Below are 20320 nucleotides of genomic sequence, written 5' to 3'. Positions count from 1 at the left end.
CTATTCAACGTTTTTTTGGAATATTTAGAAGAGTATTGGCAGGAAATTAAAATTCTAATACAGGGTTGCGCGAACAAACCTGATACATTTTACTTTCCGATTACATTAGAACTAAACAAACGGAGTAGGAACCGAACATGGCATCGGATAGTAGAAAAATGAAGGTTTTATTTTCGTATAGTAGTTTTCCATCATGGAGCACTGAAGTGTCGCTCATCGCGTTTCAATTTATAACTCGTTTTTGAGAAACCAGTCGTACGTTAAAACTTGTGAGTTAAAAAGACATATTAAATCAAAGCCGAAAATGTCGGTGCCTTTGCGTAATGCTGTGCAGCTTCTGGTGAACATTCTTGTAACAACAGGTTCTATGACCAAAATAAAACCTCCGGGTCACGTCCGGACCGTCCAGAGAATGTTGAACGAGTTCGATCCGCTCTTGTGAAGTTCCGCGCGTACGGGTAAGAGACATGCGGTAGCTCTTCAAATTTTTCGTCGTTCTTTCTATCGAATGGTCAAGGAAGATTTGTCGCTTCATCCATATAAAATCGTCATCACTCAGCAGTTGAAACCAGTGGATTATGGATTTCGTTTATCGTTCTTTGTAAAAATGTACAGTGCGCGTAGGTTTTTTTTTTTTTGATAAAGGGATCAATAGTAATGATGTATTTGATATATATACGGCAATACCGTGGTGGTGGAGTAATATTATGAATAGAAGCAGCAAGTGCTGGGATTAGTAATAGTTATAATAATGATAAAGACATTAATAAGATATCACAAAGCATGATAATGTAATTGATTAAAAATATAAGCCTATTTTGCTTGAATATCATACGCAGAAGTAACATGAGCGCAGGCTATCGCTAAGTCTATATCACATACTTAGATTTAAATGAAAGGTGTTAAGGTCCTATTCATGGATCCTTAGTTACAATAGAATCTGACATCCGGTTCTGGAAATACAGAATGATACGCACAAAAAAAAAGGAAAAAATAGTCACACACCTTTCTCAAAGATTGCAGAGCCGATTTTCACAAGCTTAGATTCAAATAAAAGGTCTTATGGTCTCATAGAATTTTCCTGAATTTCATTTGGATCCGACTTCCGGTTCCGAAATTACAAGTGCAAATTTATTAAAAAATGCTCACTCAATTTCCTCGGAACTTTCTTAACCAATTTTTAAGAACTAAGAAACAAATAAAAGTTCTTGAATTTCTTTAAAAAGTCCTCGAAAAATGATCCAGATCCGACTTCCGGTTCCGGTATTACAGTGCGATTAGTGAAAATGCTCAATTTCATGAGTAGTTTTTCACAAGCGATGGCGAAACGAGGTGCACATTTTTATGAAAGTTACTGCTAAGTTCATCTAGTTGGCAGAACTTGTTAGTTAACGAATATATAAAACTACATTGGGACTACTAGTCCCCGGTTTCCACTTCCGAAAGCACCGATAATAGTGAAGAAAATCTTCAAAAAACGGAATTCAATTCGATTTCTCAGCAACGGTTAAGCCGATTTTCACGAATCATGATTCATATTAAAGCTCTCATTGTCTTTAAATATCATGTGCAATTTCATCCTGATCCGACTTCCGGTTCCGAAATTACAGGGTGATGAGTGTCAAAACATTCCAATCTTAATTCAAAATGACGATGTAAAGCTGGTACACGTCGGTACGTGCGGCTTTGCTCCGTTCGCAGCGTGCTTTGTTCAATTTCGTATAGCGTGCAGGGTTGCCACATTAAAATTTATATTTTTCAGGCGAAAAAATTTTCTTTTTTTCTGCAATTGAATTTCATCATGCTTTTATATAATAAGGTGTGTTTAAAATTGCACACCGTCATTTAGAGCGACGGTGCAAAATAGGGTAAAATTCTTCTAGATTCGGCTCAAAACTGATTCAATTTGTAGGCTATATTAGTTATTAACTAAACGAACCGACTTCGGCTATACTGGTTCCAAGTAAAGGAAATAGTGGTCAAAAACTCTAGATTCACTTAATTTTTTCAGAGATGATTTGATCGATTCCCACAAACTTATGTCGTATTCGCTTGATGTCAAATCATACCCAGTTTCCACTCTAACTGCTGTCAAATCGTTTGTTTAAAGTCAGTTTCGAACCTAGTTTCAACGTGGTTGAACTGAAAATTGAGTCAGTTTCGAACCTGGTTGTTATATCAGGTTTGCTCAAACCCCCGTTGCTAAGTGCGAAATCAACACAGTTTCGTGAAAAGTGTTTGTTTGATGAAACTACCCTGGGTCAGTTTCAGTTTTCTCAAGCGAAAACGACATTAGGCTCAAGTAAAAGTCCCTATAGTCTCATAGGATGCTGTTTAATTTCATCCGGGTCCGACTTCCTGTTCTAGATCTATAGGGCGAAGTGTGTTCAATCATTTAGTGTGACGATGCAAAATAAAGTAAAATTCTAAATTGATAACTGGACCGAACTGTTTACAATTTGAAAAGGTTATGGTAGGTAAGTAGTTTATACCCGAAGAAAGTTTCTTATTTTATTCAAGATTGAAAAAAAATTCTTCACAAAATCTTCTGGTGATATTTTTGAAAATATAAGTAATATTGGAAAGGCACCATAACACCGCTAGGTGGATTAAAACAGGTTTTTATACTCACAAATAATTGTAACGTACGACTGATTCTTCAAAAACGAATCAGAAATAAAAACGACACTCCAGTGTTCCATAATGAAAAACTACTAGACGAAAATAAACCATCGTTCTTCTGCTTTCCAGTGTCGCATTCGGTTTCTTCGTCCCTTGTTTGCTTCCAGTGCAACCGGAAAACAAAATGTGTCAGGTTCCTTGGCACAACCCTGTAGTATTTACGACAGAAAATGTGTTGTAACGCTTAAGTGGAAAATATTTTGTAATGTTTAAGTGGTAAAATTGCCTGAGCGGTGGAAAAAAGTAGAAACTAGCGACGATATTTTGATTGATTTTGGAATTCTTTTTATTATGAAATATTTTGTTTTGGACCGAACTAATTCGTACTCCCAATAGGTAAAAAAATTGGGGCATGCATTGAAAGACAATCAATTTTCATTTGCAGTCTTTAGCAATAATAAAAATACCATTTAGTATTTAAAACTTACTTTGGGGAACGAAATGTATTGCAGAGAAATTTATAATCCATACACGAGGAGTATTTGTTGGCTTGATTTTGAGTCGTTGAATCCATATCATGTATCGGTTTTTTATCTGACATTTTTGAAAAGGAATGAATCGATATACCTTTTTAATAAATTTAGAACAGACATCCAAGCCAGTACAAACTTTTCCAGAAATGCTGTGTAAGGCATTTTCCAAAGAAAAATATTCTCAAATAAGTCTCAATTGCCTTCATCCGTAATGTAACGCACCGGTTTATAACATTAGAATAAATAAGAGCAAATTCAGCAGCTAGAAGTTCTATATGGAAGATCTATAATAGAACAGAAACTGGAACAAACGTATACCCAGCAAGCCGTTCTAGTTTTATTTATTCGACCAGTTCTTCTGTCAAATTTAAAACTGGTCTACGATGCCGTTATATTTTTTCTATATTTGAAATACGAGTAAAGCACTGCTGGGGCTGCTAGTTTTTCTAGTTATTAAATCTAGAATTAAATTTTAATACTGACATAAATTATGCATCTAGAACTAGAACACTACTGAATATGCCCTAAGAATAGTTGCTTATTACAAAAATTCAAATATTTGCGAATTACTACCGCTTGTTGACAAAATACCAGCTACAATACACCGCAAAACAAGTTTAAATGACTAAATAAGAGTCGTTTCAACTCTTTAGTTCTTCAACACACAAAAAACTAATATGAGATAATAGAGAACTAACTAATTTAACCTAATTGAGAAAGTGCCCTACTTTGTTTACATTCACTTCACATACAAATTAAACTTTCATAGATAGCTGCTCTGATCCTTACATGTCGCGAATACTTCAAATCAAACAAACGTGAACATTCAAAAAGTCACTCGCACACAAATACAGATACGAACGAGGTTACGCATGCTGACAGGTTATGATCAAACACACATCAAATATGAAATATTTTTATGTTCTTCAAAAATATGTCATCAACGATACAAATCATAACATTTATTATTTAATAGATTCAATATATTTAATAGATTAAAAAAAATCGTGGTCGGTTAGAATCGGATGTTCAAATAATTTGGACCCCAAAATATGAATTTAAGATTAAGTGTGATGAGCCTTCTTGTCTGACCCTGTCAGCTTAGAGCGAAATCAATCTTCAGTTCGGCAACGCTATCGCACATAGCATGTCAATTGTATGGGTGCGCAGTGCTGCTATTTTGGCAAGCGCGAATTTGACATTTCTCTCCCTTTGACATCTGTGCTCTCAGATTCGATGTGAAGGCGCCATGCTCACAAAAAAGGATGTTGCCAACGATTTGTGCGGGAAATGTGAGAGCTGGATACCTTGTTAATATGATGTCTTTGTTTCTTGTGGACTGTCTGCAACAATACAGTATTCTCGACTTTAACTTAATTCAACGTCAAACATACACTCTTAGAAAAAAAGCGTAAGTTCAAACATGTCGTAGTTTCTTCGGTGATGGCACAATATTACATCTGCTAATATGTAAAAAAAAATTTGCTTCTGTATCGATGTAAGCTTCAGCTAAATTAAGGATCAAGAGTAAACCAAGTTAACTTGTGTTGGTAATTTGTGTATTACGTACATTTTATTTGGTACGTATGTCATAGATCTATACTCAAAATAATAATCATGTTATAGTTACGTGATAAGTTATGTAAATATTTTCCACCCTACTTTTCACGTAGGTTTTAATAACCTGGCATTTAAAAGCTGTTTAATGCATAATCCAGTAAAAGTTACGTGTTCCATAGGTAAAATGTAATGTACTGTTCATATCACATTTACCTATCAGTTCATATCAAATTTAGATACCAGAGAATTACTATTTTATATATTGGTTGAAATCAAATGAAAAATACCTTGTAAAATAAAATATTTATTTCAGAAAATTAGCATAGAATTTCAATGGCTAAAAATAAACTAATACATTACATTAAACAACAACTAGTGACGTCGTGGGATCTCGAACCGACAAGCCTCCAGAAATCGTTTTTATTGTCACTGCCATCCAACCGAAGCCGAAGTCGAGATCCGAGAACTCCCACAACATTACCGATGTAGGTTGAGGTCGCATTAAATAGGTCCAGTGTTTCTAGCTTCATACCGATTTTGAACTCGTTTTTCGGTGGACCAACGGCCTTTTTGAAGCATTAGGCAGGAGCGGGCACACTTCCGGACTCACGCAGGCTCTCGGTCCGGTCGAACACATGGAAACTTTCATACTGGAATGTTCCGGTCGATTTAGTAAAAAAGTGTAATTAAATAACACTGTTTGTCATGTTCAAAATCGAGTTTTTCACACCGGAAATTCACGTAGATTGTTTGACGTTTAGTCAATTCACATAAACCTTATGTGTTGACTTCATTCATTTTAGGGGATGTTCGTATAACATTCATTTTCGTCACGTAAAATATTCATTTTGACATTTGAAATCATTTTACGTGATTTTTCAAGTGAATCGAGCTTGAATTTTCATTTGAGTTTATGTATTCATATATGCAGTGCAACGATTTATCAAAGTGACTTGCACGATTGAGTTTCAAACAATCTTTTTTAACAATAATTTATTTCAAATGAATGTTAAGCCTGACATTTTGGATGAAATATCAGTTTTGATCAATTTTTCAACAACGTTTGATGGAAAATTGCTTACATTTCATGAATGTAGATTTTAATTCCTTAATAAAAACGTTAGCAACACTGCTTCAATGCATCTGTATTAGATTGCGCTACACAAAATACACAAAACTAGGGTAAGGGCTCCCTATTTTATCTCATTTGTAAGGACGTCGCCTTCAAACCCCGATTTAGCCACTAACATCACTATAACTATTTCATATTACTGCTTCATTCGCCTTGCTCCACATTGAGAATTGATTCACATTTCTTGAAAATTTAACAAATATTTAACAGCTAAAAACACTTATGATGAACTACTCTGCTCCTAATTCCATCTCAATGGATTTTTATCAATCCTATCGTTGATCCTTTATTCATACTATAAATTAGCAATGGCGACAGCAATCAAAACAATATATTCCACTATCACACTCTCAGGTTCAAAATGTCAGAATTCTTCTTCAAAACGGCCTAATGCCAACTATGAGACAACAAGAGATATTTTTAGAACCAGTTTGAAATCATTTCAACGTTTAAACATTTTTCGGTCGTTTCCGTTACCTTTCGCTTTAAATTTAAAATTTTACTGTTAAGTTAATTTGATGAACTTTAAATAAAAACTAAAATGTAATTGTTACTATTTATTCATTAGCCCTTCTTAAAACAAAGTGTAGAGCCAGAGATGCCATTTATGCAGATTTATCTGTATTGTATAGATTTTTGCGTTAGCATACTGATTTAAATCAAAGTACAGATTTTATACAGATTTCCTTAATTTATTACTGATTCATAGAAAGTGGGAATTAAAAAATTAGACTTTTCTCTCTGAGTATCTATTAGTATTTGATTGCAGTGATTCTTTAAAAGTTTATTAATCAACGGACAAATCACATGTTAAAGTGGAAATCTTTTAGGCAGATAATTGATTATGATTAACATCATTTTATTAGTGAAAACAGATAGAGCAGATATAGACTCTCTAGTAAAAAAATGGATAATCTTCGAAGAAGTGTGGAACCACTTGCAAGTAAAAATATTGAATAAATAGCTTGAATATTTCGTTTTATAAAAAGTGACTTTATCAGAGCACTCGCGATTATAAGAGAAAACACCCAACTCGGGGCTGAAAGCGTCCTTGAGACAAAACTTTGGGGGATATGCGAAAAAATAACCCAATGCATGGAATAATTCGATGGATCAAAGTAAGTTTATTTGATCAATACCGTATACGCATCATTAAATATTGAAAATTTTTGTAAGCCGAAAATCAATGTATATATTTATTTTCATATTTCCAGCTCGACTCAAGCCATCCGGAAATGCCGCTGATGGTAGTGATGTTTGAGGAATTTGGCGAAGGAGACTACTCATTATTTTGGAGAGATATAATAATTCCCATAGGGCCGGAAATACTGTCAGCATTTAAAACTCTTTGCATGGTTTTTACAGTATGCGAGCCTTCTGACATTTTTTTAAATTTTTCTGTATGCTACATGCTGGCAACAAATTTGTGAGCCTCCTTTAAATGTTAATAAAATGAATTTTTGATCCTAAATGGCGTGTTTATAATGTTGAGAAATCACAAACAAAATTAATCTACTAGATTTTTAATTACTGATGATTCAGTAATTTATTTTTTCATTTTTTTCGTTTTATTGGATTGCCGAATATTCAGTGAACGTTTCACTGAGCAAACAGTAAATCTTATGCTAACGATTTCGGCAATATTTGACGTTTGTCAAATTTGAGGGTGGCGAAACGCTCAGTAATTTTATTTTTGCCGAGATGATTGCTGATTACTCGGCTACGCGAATCTCGGCATATTCTTGCCGAGACTCAGCTATAAAATTTAAGTGTGTATAGCGGAATGAAACCAGTGTTACTAGATTTGCCACAATGGTTATTTCATTAGTATTTAACACGCTCTTTCTGGTAATATTCGAAGCCAAAACAGTTTTATTCAAATATTAATATCAATAATATAATTAAACTAATATCACGGGTACCAAAAACATACTTTTTGATAATAATTTGAAGAAGCAAAACAATTTATTTTTTGTAACAATATGAGATAACTTGGCAACTTTGCGAAACCAAATGAGATGAAAACAAAGCGCAATCAAGTGAACTAAGTAAAAAACTTTCATCTCATATTTTAAAATACTTTTATTGTTTGTCGGGTAATTTTTAAAGTTTTAAATCCTTAATGAAACAAGTGACAAGTGAACATTACTAATTATGAAGCCATCCATCATTCAATGGTAGTGTAATTTTGCGAAATAGTGAGACGAATCGATTAGTAGATATTCAGAAACATGACGAACTGTAAATCTTGAGACGAAAATGTATCCTAAATTGAAAAGTGAGTTTATTTTAAATGAAAAAAACGATAACCGAAGAACTTAAAACCATTTCTTTCAATAGGAAAGTGTGACAATAGCTTTTATAATCATTTTAAAACATTTCACAGTTTGGTTCAGGTAGGTTGCAAAATATTATTCATGTTCAAAGTAATGAGGTGACGGGATGAGATGGATATAGGAGCTCAGATGAAATAGGGAGACGTTACCCTAGATATTTTCTGTTACAAAAGCAGTTTGCCGGAAAAATAAAAAGTTTTACGATAACATTCCATATCCATTGCTTTCGCGTGTTAAATTAAAGGTTCCTATTTTGCGGGTTTACTTACAGGAGGTACGTAAATCTTTATATCGCAATAATTTCTGCAAGAGGAAATCCATATTGGAATGTGTTTGTTGCTAATCAAATGTGTCAGTGGAAGTAAGCTGAAACTGAAATAATTTTTCTCGAGCAGTTTTAAGGAAAACGGAAGAGTTTTAGACTAAGATTTTCGCTTTTCCTGAATTGCAATTTTAAGCAGTATTTCTCAACCATATGGAAGATTTATTGAGTAAAATCAGGAAAAGAAGCGCCGGAATTTGTTTTTACGTACACTTTGTTGACATTACTCATACGCTTGCAAAGAGTCTTGCTCCTTAACTGTAAAGTTGATGATCTGATTTATTTCCACATCCTTTGAATTGTAAATGCAAGTGAATCGCGACGCTCCTTGTGCATCTAAAAAACTGTCAACTTTTCCAAGTGTGTAATTATTCAATTATGAAAGTTATTACCGTAAACCTGTTTTCAACGCTCATTTTTTATCATATTTTGACATACTTTCAGCTACAGTCATTTTTCAGGAGAACTGGAAGCAAGTCTCGAAAAAATCCACTCTTTGATTTCTGTCGGAATTTGCTGAGACACCCATCGATGGAACGCGCAAATGAGAAGGAAGATACCACAGCAGGCGCCAACGATCGTCTCCAAGCTACGAAATGCACGGGAGAAGGTGGAAAAACACCAACAAAAACCGATCAGCCCGATTCGTATTATTTTTGTAATTTATAAACCTCGAAATGTCTTGTTAACACATTTGTATAATTTAACAACGGTAGGGTCTTTGCTTTTCGTGAAGCCTTCACTTCTCGATTGCGGACACACGCATAGAAAGCAGACGGTCATTCGATCTTCGTGCGCCCTGCGATTACGAGATCGCCGTTCAACGCTTCGTTACATATTACCTTGGGCGTTCCACCCCAGGGCGACTGAATTGATACCCACGAGGACTGTTAAAGTGGCCGCTTTCATGCTAATCATCACAATCCTCATTTTGTCTCTCGTGTGTCATGTCACTAACGTGGACGGGTGCGATAAAGCTATGACTGACAATGACCAATCGTTAGCATATTGAGGAAAGCACGTCACGAAAAACAGTGGAAATCATTAACCTCTTTATGAGAGTCAATTTAGGTCATGTTTCAAAAGATGAGGTTTTAAAGCTTACACTATTTATTACGCTGAAAGACTTGAAGCAGTGAGCTTCATGTGAAAATGGTAATTCGCAGGAATTCCAAGATACTTGCAGCTACTTACTTGCGTATCGAATGTGTGAACCGCTCGAACTTCTGGTTTCCCAGCGTTCGAAAAGCCTAAAACCAACCGGGTGAAGGTGGTCAGCCAAGAAATGTCAGATATTTCCCATAATCATCCGCACAAAGCCTCCGAATCAACTGACCTCGTCACGTTGCACTGGGAACAACACTTTTTTCGGCAAATTCCTCCTAATGAGGCGGAGAAAAAACATCCATAAAGTCTTATCCGGAATAAATTGAAAATTAATTCAATCTGTTATCAGCCGGAGCAGGCACTTTTCTTCGCCGGAGAGCCTGTGTCTGTGTGAAGCGTTGAGCCGCGCGAGAACGACTCTGGTCACCTCTACCGCAGATCGCCTCGCTGAGATTCAACAGAAGTCGTCGTTTGTCGTCATAAAATAACACTTAAAACCTCCAGAAAGTGCTTTGAGGTTATGCCGCCGAGACAGCCACCGCGGCAACCATATCCATAACCGGGGCGAGTTGAGGAGATTGAGATTGAGAGAAGATGCGTTATGGCTTTAATGATGCTGCTGTTGCTGCTGCTGCTGATGCTAGTGAATCTTGGGGTCCTTCGTCAGTCGGTTGAAGGAATTAAAATAGACGCACGAGAGGGTGTCGTTATCTAACAAACTATTCCAAAATAATATATTTGTTATAGAGAGGAGGCAAAATCCAGCATAATGTATTACGTTGTAGATAAACTTCTGTTCGATACCACACCGACCGGGGAAGGCGTGAGATTACCGGAGAATCGAACAAAGAAAATGCCGCGTGCTGGTTCCGAAGGCTACCGGTTATGTGTGTCAGCTTTCTTCCAGACTCTCGAACTTCCAGATAATGAAAATAGTTCAGATACACAGACCCTAACCTGAGCATTCGCTTATATAGGATTGTACTGGGAAGTATTTGTATACCAACATTGATATAAGCCACGTTGGTTTGAAATTATTTTAGTTTTCTAAAATGTTTTTCATCTTCATAAAAATGAAAAAAATAAAAATATTGTAACATAAATTCGATTTATGATTTCTAGCTTTGAACTAATTTCTCCCTTCAACATCAACAATGATCTCTGTTTGATTTGAATAGAAATTTTGGTCATGTCAAATGAAAAAAAAATCTGCTCCGAAAGACTTTATTGTGGAAATAAACTAATTATTCATTGCATGTCAACCAAAGATGAGTTGATGTTATCGGCAATGTCTATGTTGATTTAATCCTGCTATTTGGTTTATTTTGTCTAGGATCTTATTTGGGTTATGATACAACTACTGTTTAAATGAACCGTTTTAGTTTTATTTGTTATACGCCAGAGCAATTATCCATGAGACATAAAACAAATAGATAGTTTTGATGAATAACCAGAGTTTGCAGTTTTCTAATTCATTATGTGATGTAAACGAAATTACCCTTTCGACGAAATGACCCGCTCTCTAAAATACCATGGCTTGATTGTGGTATGTGAGTCATTCGATCATCTCTCGACAAAAGGGTTCAATAAATAATTTGAAAATGATTATAATCAAAAATTACCTTTCAAATTAGTTTGAAAGAAATCATTTTATTCTTAAAGCAACCAAAAATGTAAGATTATTACAAACAAAAGCGTTAGTTGGAATAGCTACATTTTAGTTTATTTATTCCAGCTAAAAAGTTTACAAATTTAAAGCGCTACAAGAGTTAAAACTGATTTTCCAAATTGAATTTACTCTGAAACTGTTTGTCCAGACATTGATAGAAACACACAAGTAAAATATTTGTTATTTTCAACAAAATATATTTGTTTTCTATTTTTCAAATGTTTTCCCGAGTAGAGTGTGAGATTAAAAAGAAAACTCAATTTGATGTTGTGCTGTTCGTATATATCGATTACTTAATTTGCCATCGTTTTGGTCGTTTTAACGGTTAAAAGATCAAAATTGAAAGCAAAAAAAATGCTGTGTGACATCAAACTGGAAACTAGTTTTGCTCTCAGTGAAAGCACATTGAAAACTTAATATGATGTAGATTTTCTCGAAATGACACGTCACGAGCATAATCTAAAAATAGAACAGCCAAAAAAGGTCCGGGATAGTATACATTTAGGCGATACTACTCGCAAGCAAGAAAAAAGATTTTATGCAATCTCCACACTACCGCGGAGGGAATCCATCCGGTTTCGAACTTAGGTGATTTGGAATGTGAACTTTTGGCGATTGCTATGGACTGTAAGCGCTAGCTATCAGGAGATGGAAAATGTTCGGTTATATGACAAGTAGTGTTGTTTCACAAAGTTGTATGCAGGTAATTTCTGTCAGTGCACACTCGTTGCGTCGCTTCCATCCCGCATCCACCGTGAATAGCAGTGTGGCTATTTGAGTACAGTATAAAAATGTTCTCTTTGTCCTTCTCATATCCAAAGCTGTAGCATTCAAACATTATACCATCAAATTGAGTTATCTACTTGATCGCATATAACTCGCACATGTAATCATTTTGAAATACGAATTTAGAGGCTCTGAAGACCGAACCGAACCGACAGTGAAATCTTTTACAACACAGGGAACGTGAATTAGGAATCCGGCAATAAGGTATCCCAGATCATTTGCTTTTTCGGCTAATTGGGACAATGAACGATTATCTCGCTTCTGACCACAGATAGAACCAGAATCTCTTCAGTTCTTGGGTAGACTTATGATTTACGATCATTTGATGCAGAATTAGTCCTGTGACTCAAAATTATGAAGATTTAGTTAGTCGGGTTCTTTAGAAAAGTGTATTAAAGTTTCAAGATCTATTAGATGATTGATAAAATACTTCTCATAGCATCTAGCGTTAGTGAGAATATGAAGTTCTAAGCATTTATAACTAGGAATAAGAATTGTTTTGAAGAGGTTCTTCGACACAGTTTGTGGACTACTTAGGAATATACAAATTAAACATATATTTTCTAGGTGGCTCCTCTAAGCCACTAAAGTATTATTAAGAATTAGCTCTAGGTTCTGAAATCTGAGACCATCAATGTTCGATGTTCGAACTTCGTAAACAATGATTTTTTCCATACTGCTGGATATAAAGTTATGGACATTTTCAGAACGGATTTGGCGAGTAGATTATATTCGTCATCCAGGTCCCCGATTTCTTGATGCACTGAGAATAATGGTCTAAAAACTGTGGAATGAACTTCGCGACGTCGTATGATTACAAATATCGAAACATTTTTTTAAAAATGAACGCAAAAATTGTTACAGGATCGGATGCTTAACGTATCTAGAAGTAAATAGATGACCTCAAATATATTTCTCGTATCAAATTCTGAAATAAGCTCCTTCTACGGCAGACCATCAGCGAGATGGGGATGCCAAAGCCACTATTCAGATTGACCTGCTTCAGACAAACGTGGTACCGATGATCGCCAATTTATCTAATGCCTCACAGACGTGTGGTTGGATACTAATATTCTCGTGGTTAAAAAGATAGAGCATTATTTGCGTGAAAGTTGAAAAAATGTTAAAACAATCGTTTCTTCGCGGTTATGGTTGCGGTCAACTGCAGGATCTCGGCAGGATGTCAAAGCATTTTTGTAAACGGCAACAAAGAATTGAAGAAATAATTCCTCCATTGAAACTTAACTTTATATGTTTGTGCTGCCATTTGTAATTTGCTCAATTTTAATGTATTCACTAAGTTGTTGATATTATTATTTTCATTTTTTGAGTTTCACAAAACTTTTGCCTTTAAACAGCAAAATGATAACACAACGTGATATTAATTGAAAATTTGATGAGTCGATATCATTAGGATTTCAATCTGATGTTGCTATCATAATCAAATATCAATTTGTTATAATTTTGATGTTAGACTTTACTCGGGTTAGTTGTGAATTGAACCATACAGGTAATTTGCTGTTATGATTTCTTCTTCTTCTTTTCATGGGCAAAGTTTCGGCTAATATTTTGTTTATAATGTGATAGAATTTGTTTACTTCGATGTCGACATTTCCTTCTGTACTCAGTATGTTCCGCCAATTTATTATACTTAGTCTACACTTGACTTCTTCAAAGTCAATTTTATTGTATTCCGGCACTTCCTCATATTCCAAGTCGTAGGGAAGGGATGCATTGTGTGTAAATAATGAATATTCAATTGCGGTGTGAAATGCTTCATTTTTCCATACTGGCAGGTTTGATGCATCCATACAAAAGTCTTCTGTGCAATTTGTGAAAAGAAGGTCTAAATATGCGTTTTGTTGATTTTTTACGGAGTTTACTTGATGTAGGCCAAAATTAGAAATACAGGTTGAAGTGCGTGAAATGCCGCACTTTTCTTTTAATAAAGATAAAATGAACAGGAAGTAACTAACCGTTACTGTAAATATTTTTACACTTGAAACATCATTAATTAAACCATTGCATTTGTTCGGAGAAAAATCAATGATTGTCGTAATGGATTATTTTCAACAAAAATTTATATTTTTCAGGAGAAATGCCGCATGTTGTGTATTAATTAGAGGTGGGTAAGGCAAAAAGTAAGTCTTGAGTGAAAAAAAACTACAAGGATCAGCCTCATGGGGTTGTTCGAGTTATTGATGTGGAACAAGGCAGCCAAAATTTCTAATGATCGACATTTTCAATCAAACAGTTCAATCAATCGTCACATTTCTGTATCCGCAATTGCTCGAGAGTCTGCTTAGATTGTTCTTTATTAGGAACCAACACCGAACACGCGCTCCCAGAATATGTATACTATGTTTGTATTTTTTTGTAGCCGACGAGATTACATCAATATCCCAAATGTATGCAATTATATCTTTGTACATACTTGAGACACGGATTTCGATATTTAGGCTTCTCTTCGCTAAGCCTGTGTTCAAGTTCGGTGTGTACGCAGTTATTTTTATAGCGTTATGATTTCTCTACTATTACTACCATTCTGCGATTTCGAATGAAGCGATAAACTTTTTCTCATTATTAATCGAGTTCATCCTATATAAATTAGAAATTAATCTTAGGCACTCAAAATTTATCCTGGGTTAGTAGCAAGTTTTTCAGGCGAAAACGACATAAAAACGACGCTTACTCTTTCAAAATCGTCGTCTACGTTAGGGAAATCCGGTATGCCAGAGATTTTTAGCAGACAAAATAGGACACTGCTAGCTATTAATCAATATTTCAATGATAATACATCCCTATGGACATTCAAACGTTACCTTGAAAACCTGATTTAGCCACTAAAATCACTATGATTTTTTCATATTTCTGCTTAATTCGTCTTGCTCCACATGGAGAATTGATTCACATTCCTTGTAAATTAAAATAATGTTCAAAAAAATCAGTTAAAAACATTTCTGATATGTTCATTACTCTGCTTCTACTTCCATCTCAAAGGATTTTTATTCATCCTATCGTTGGTCCTTTATTCATTCTATTGATTAGTAATTACTTTACTGGCGACAGCAATCAAAACAAAACATTGCACTATTACACTCTCGGGCTCAAAATGTCCGAATTTTTCAAGAAAATGGCCTAATGCCAAATATCTATAAGACAACACACGATATTTTTAAAACCAGTAAATCATTTCGCCGTTTATAAATTTTTGGGTCGTTTTCATTTTAAATTTAAACTTTTACTGTGCAGTTAATTTCGTAAACTTAACAACAAAACAAAAAAGGATTTTTTTTTATTTAGGCATTAGCCCTTCTAAAAACAAAATTCAAAGCCAGAGATGCCATTTATACAGATTTATCTGTATTGTATAGATTTTTACGTTCGAATACTGATTTAAATCAGAGTACAGATTTTATACAGATTTCCTAAATGTAATACAGATTTGTACAGGGTCATAAAAAGTGAGAAGAAGATTTTTCTCTCTGAGTATCTATTAGTATTTGATTGCAGTAATTATTTGAAAGTTTATTAATCAACGGACAAATCGCATGTCAGAATGGAAATCAGATATGCAGATATGAAGAATTATCTTTTAACATCATTTTAGTAGTGAAAACAGATAGAGCAGATATAGAGTTTTTATGCAAAGCAATACACATTTTCTATGAAAATAACTGGCATCTTTGTGCACAGTCGATGAAACACACACATTTAACAGCGTTATGTTGATATATCTCGATGAACATTAGAGAAGGTTCCAAGTGCAAATGACAGTTTCTCTTGGTTTACTTTCTCTTTCAATTATTACGGAAAATTCCAAAAATTTCCAAAAAATTCTACAGTGCATATCGAAAGTGGATGGTTTTTGATATTATCCTATGTGAAGTGTTAGATGGAAAGATTACTGATTGGACCGTAATACTCGAAAGAGTAAGTAAACAAAGAGAAATTGTCATTTGCACTTAGGACCTTTTCTCGTGTTTGTCTTCATATAGCGGAAAGAAACCAGTGCTACTAGATTTGCCACAATGATTATTTCATTAGTATTTAACACGCTCTTTCTGGTAATATTCGAAGCCGAAATAGTTTTATTGAAATATAAATGTCAATAATATAATTAAACTAATGCCACGGATACCAAAAAAATATTTGTTGATGATAATTTGAAGAAGAAAAACTATTTTGTTTTGTAACATTATGAGAAAACCTGGCAACAAGTGAACTAAGTGAAAAACTTTTATCTCATATATTTGAAAACTTTTATTGCTTGTCGGGTACTTTTTGAAGTTTTTGATCGTTATTTAAACAAGTGGCAAGTAAACATTACTAATTATGAAGTCATCCAGCATTCAATAGTAGTGTAATTGTGCGAAACAGTGATCATGTTTTGAGACGAATCTTTTAGTAGATATTCAGAAACATGACGAACTGTAAATCTTGAGACGAAAATGTGTCCTAAATCGAAAAGTGAGTTGGTTTTAAGTGAAAAAAAAAAACGATCACCGAAGAATTTAAAACCATTTCTTCCGATGGAAAAGTGTGACTATAGCTCAAATATGTATTTTTAAACATTTCACAGTTTGGTTCAGGTATGTTGTAAGACATTATTCATGTTCAAAGTAATGAGGTGAAGGGATGAGATGGAAATAGGAGCTCAGATGAAATAGGGAGCCCTTACCCTATTTACCCTTGAATTTCTAATTTGCACCCCTATATAGAAAACAAAGATGTGTTCCACATCAAAAAATGATTTTAATGAGACTGTGTCAATAACAAGAGAAAGGCATTATCACACCACTAGGTGGATTAAGAAGAGGTTTTTTTATGTACGCGAACAGACATCTTAACACTGGCCACACTGAAAGAAATCCTTCACTGCTGTCATGATTAAAAAATGCTTTGTGATTTTATGATCAACAGGATTCAAAACATAAGCAATTAGTCTTCTGCCATGAAAATTAATCACAAAATGCGTTACTTGCGGAATGCATTCATGCGATGAATTGCTTATAGGATAGATGGGAAGGCATTTAAAAACAAAAATTAAATAAAATGTTTACTCAGAAATTGTGTTTTTTTTTTCATCCATCACCTGACAGAAACACACACATTTAACATAATAAAAGATAATAAACGGACTAAGCACGATTACAACTTTCATTTGGCAAACATCAACGATACATTTTGTATGAATTTATTTGAATGCATTCATATACGTTCAATTTCGTTGTTCTTGTTATAATAAAATTCCGAGAGCTAGCGTAAACTGAAAACTAAAAATCGACTATAAATTTGTAACACCATCTAATGAAAGTCAGAAAGATGACCTTTTTTAACTACGTATATTTCGTAGATATATCAACACTGGCTAATTTACCCATCAAAATATGTTGAATAAGACAATTTTTGAAACAAATTTTCGAAATAAATAAATAATCATTTCGCGATTTATAATAATAGATTTTGAACGATTTCAATAATATGTGATATTTAATAATATTTTCATGAGGTTTGATTCACATGTGTTTTTCACGCAGTTCGTTTGAGTAAGTTCTGAAATAGGGAATTAAACCCAGAGTAATTAACGTAAAACTACGTCGAGAGCACGTTACTTTAAGCGTTGTCGTTCTTCAAAGTTGTGTTCAATTATAAAACGAAACGATTCATCTACTTTTCAAAGGCATTCAAGACATTAGATAAAGAAAAAAGAAAACCAAAATGAACGAATCGCCTGAAAATGTTTTCATCAAACCATTTCATTTAATTTATATTTGAATTCTTTATGTTTTGAATTTATGAATTTATGTAGTAAAAATCGCCATGGTAGCAGAAATACGCCTGAAGTTATACCCATCGATGTGAGGTGCTTAAATTTCAGCGAAATTAGTCCAGATGTTTCACGATCCGAGAACTTTTAAACCATGGTGTATAATCATAATTTAAAAATGCACTCTTTTACCCAAATCACGACTCGTTTTGTTTATTTTTAGAATTGAAATTTTGCCCGTGCAGCAGTGATCTTAGATCACCGATTAATTTTGATTTGGAACAGTAATCTGTCAGTTATCTTATTTTTTATATGAATCCATTGCTTGGAACTAGCAGACAATTGGTTTTGATATACGACTTGAAGAACGAAGATGGTCAAGGAAAAGGCTACCCTATATTTCCTATTCTCATTATATTATGTTTCGAGAAATTCAGTTAAAGTATGCTCACCGAAAATATTAAAACAAATAATCAAAATTGCCATGGTTTAAAACTCACAAATGAAATTTTTAAAATACACAAACAAACTTTTGTTGAAATGTCCTTGCTTGCATAGATCCTTTGTCTATAAATACGCCATAAGTTTTAAAGCATTTATTTCACTGTGTTGTGTTTATTCAAAATATCCTTACCACCCAAACCACATCGTAGAATAACCGAGTGATCAAAAGGCTTAAACAAAAGTGTTATTTATTGCCGCTCAACTGAACGCTTTGTATACACACACAACATATTCAGATCTAATGACATAAATTGAAGCACTGTGTTGGGACGAAGTTTCAATTGTTAAATAAACTGAATCCTAAAAAAACTGAAAGTTTCAAATGTCAGAGCCACGTGGGTTCATTGTAAACATTCCTTGTCCGTCAGTGATATTTTCCCAGCAATAAAACGTCTTTATTGCCTGCCTCACTATGCATGATGTATTACATTTCGAATGTTTGCACTCCCACCAAACTATCTCATTACAACGAGACATCGCTCGTGGCCAACCCACAAACAAAGCCCGAAGGCGTTCGACGGCAGGGAGTTACAATTTACCGTAAATAACCAACTCTCAAAGCGCAATAAATCCGTTTACTCGGCCTAGGGATCCGTTCTCGGTCTTCACTGCTCCGGTCCTGCCCCGATACGAAGACGGCAGTCTTTTCTCACCTGCACCGACCGGGGCAACCCAGTGGCGACAATCGGCAGCATTGGCCACGATCGGATCTCGATTTGGGACCAAAGGACAATCTCGATCTAGCAACGCAGCATGAGCTCTTTGTTCCCATGGGAACCGGACGGTAGGGAATTTGTATCAGGATACAAATTTGAACGGTTTGATGATTCCTATCTCAGGTGCATTTGCGTGGATGTCAACGCAACGGGGAATTTGTGATAACAAGACCTGTGATGATGCCGACCGATTATCCAGGTAAAGTCGCGAGTGATAGAATATTGAGGAATGATGAAAAATTCAATTCTTGAGCAAATGTTGTACAGTACTTGATCAATTTACATTTGGTAATATTGAAAAATCAGGATCAGGATCTGATTGGCACCAGTCAGAAACCTCCCCCTTAGTCTTTCCAACGATCTCATTGCGAAGAAGGAATATACAAAAAAAAAACATCAAAAGAGGTCGATCCTCCCTTGCCCGATCGTTAGATAACTCATAAAGTTGTTCGTGTCCGCGGAGATTTCGTTCTTCATCCCTTTCCGTTTGTCTTTGAATTTATGCTACGCACCACTGTGGCATGTTCTAATATATCTGACAAAAATCTAACCTCTTTGGGAAACTCCATCCGAAGAATTCTCATTTTTTTCTGTCGTTCGGGCTTCCAAACAAAATTCTACATGCTGTCGCCTTCGAAGCCGATGCAATTTGGTCTGCGTTGCTTTTTTTCCTTGCAGAATAGGGCGGATGAACATATTTAACGTCTGGTGTTTCAAGCGATGATGACAACGGCGACGACGACGACAGCGAAAAATATTTATTGCGAACTTCGTGGCGCCTGAATTATTGCATTTTAAACGCGTCGCCTCTTGTCTAATTTCTTTTTTGAAGGCATCTCGTAAGCGCCACCGTCGATTAGTTACAATTAATGAGCATGATGACGTGAGAAATTAAACATGGGATATGATTCGGAACATTCATTTGTGCTTTTACGGAAAAACTGGGAAGTCCTGCTTGATTTGTTATTATACTTTATTCTTATACACACGCATATGTGAATCTGCAAACTTACTTTGAAAGGAGACTGTGGAAAACTAATTTCAAAGGCGATTATTGCTGAAACAACGTGACGATCGGCGTAATCCTAGAACAGTAAGCAGTGCTCAACTCTCAGCAATGTAACCTGATAGCGAAATAATCGGAATTCGGACTTAACATCGCCCAAACTTCTTGAATAAATGTTAATTAATCAATAATTAACTGCACATACAATGTAAAGTTTTACATACAATAGCGACAATACTAAAATATATTGACAGCGG

Source organism: Malaya genurostris, chromosome 3 (assembly GCF_030247185.1).
Source record: "Malaya genurostris strain Urasoe2022 chromosome 3, Malgen_1.1, whole genome shotgun sequence".
NCBI lineage: Eukaryota > Metazoa > Arthropoda > Insecta > Diptera > Culicidae > Malaya > Malaya genurostris.
The sequence above is the reverse complement of the archived record's forward strand: the minus strand, read 5'-3'. Positions refer to the sequence as shown.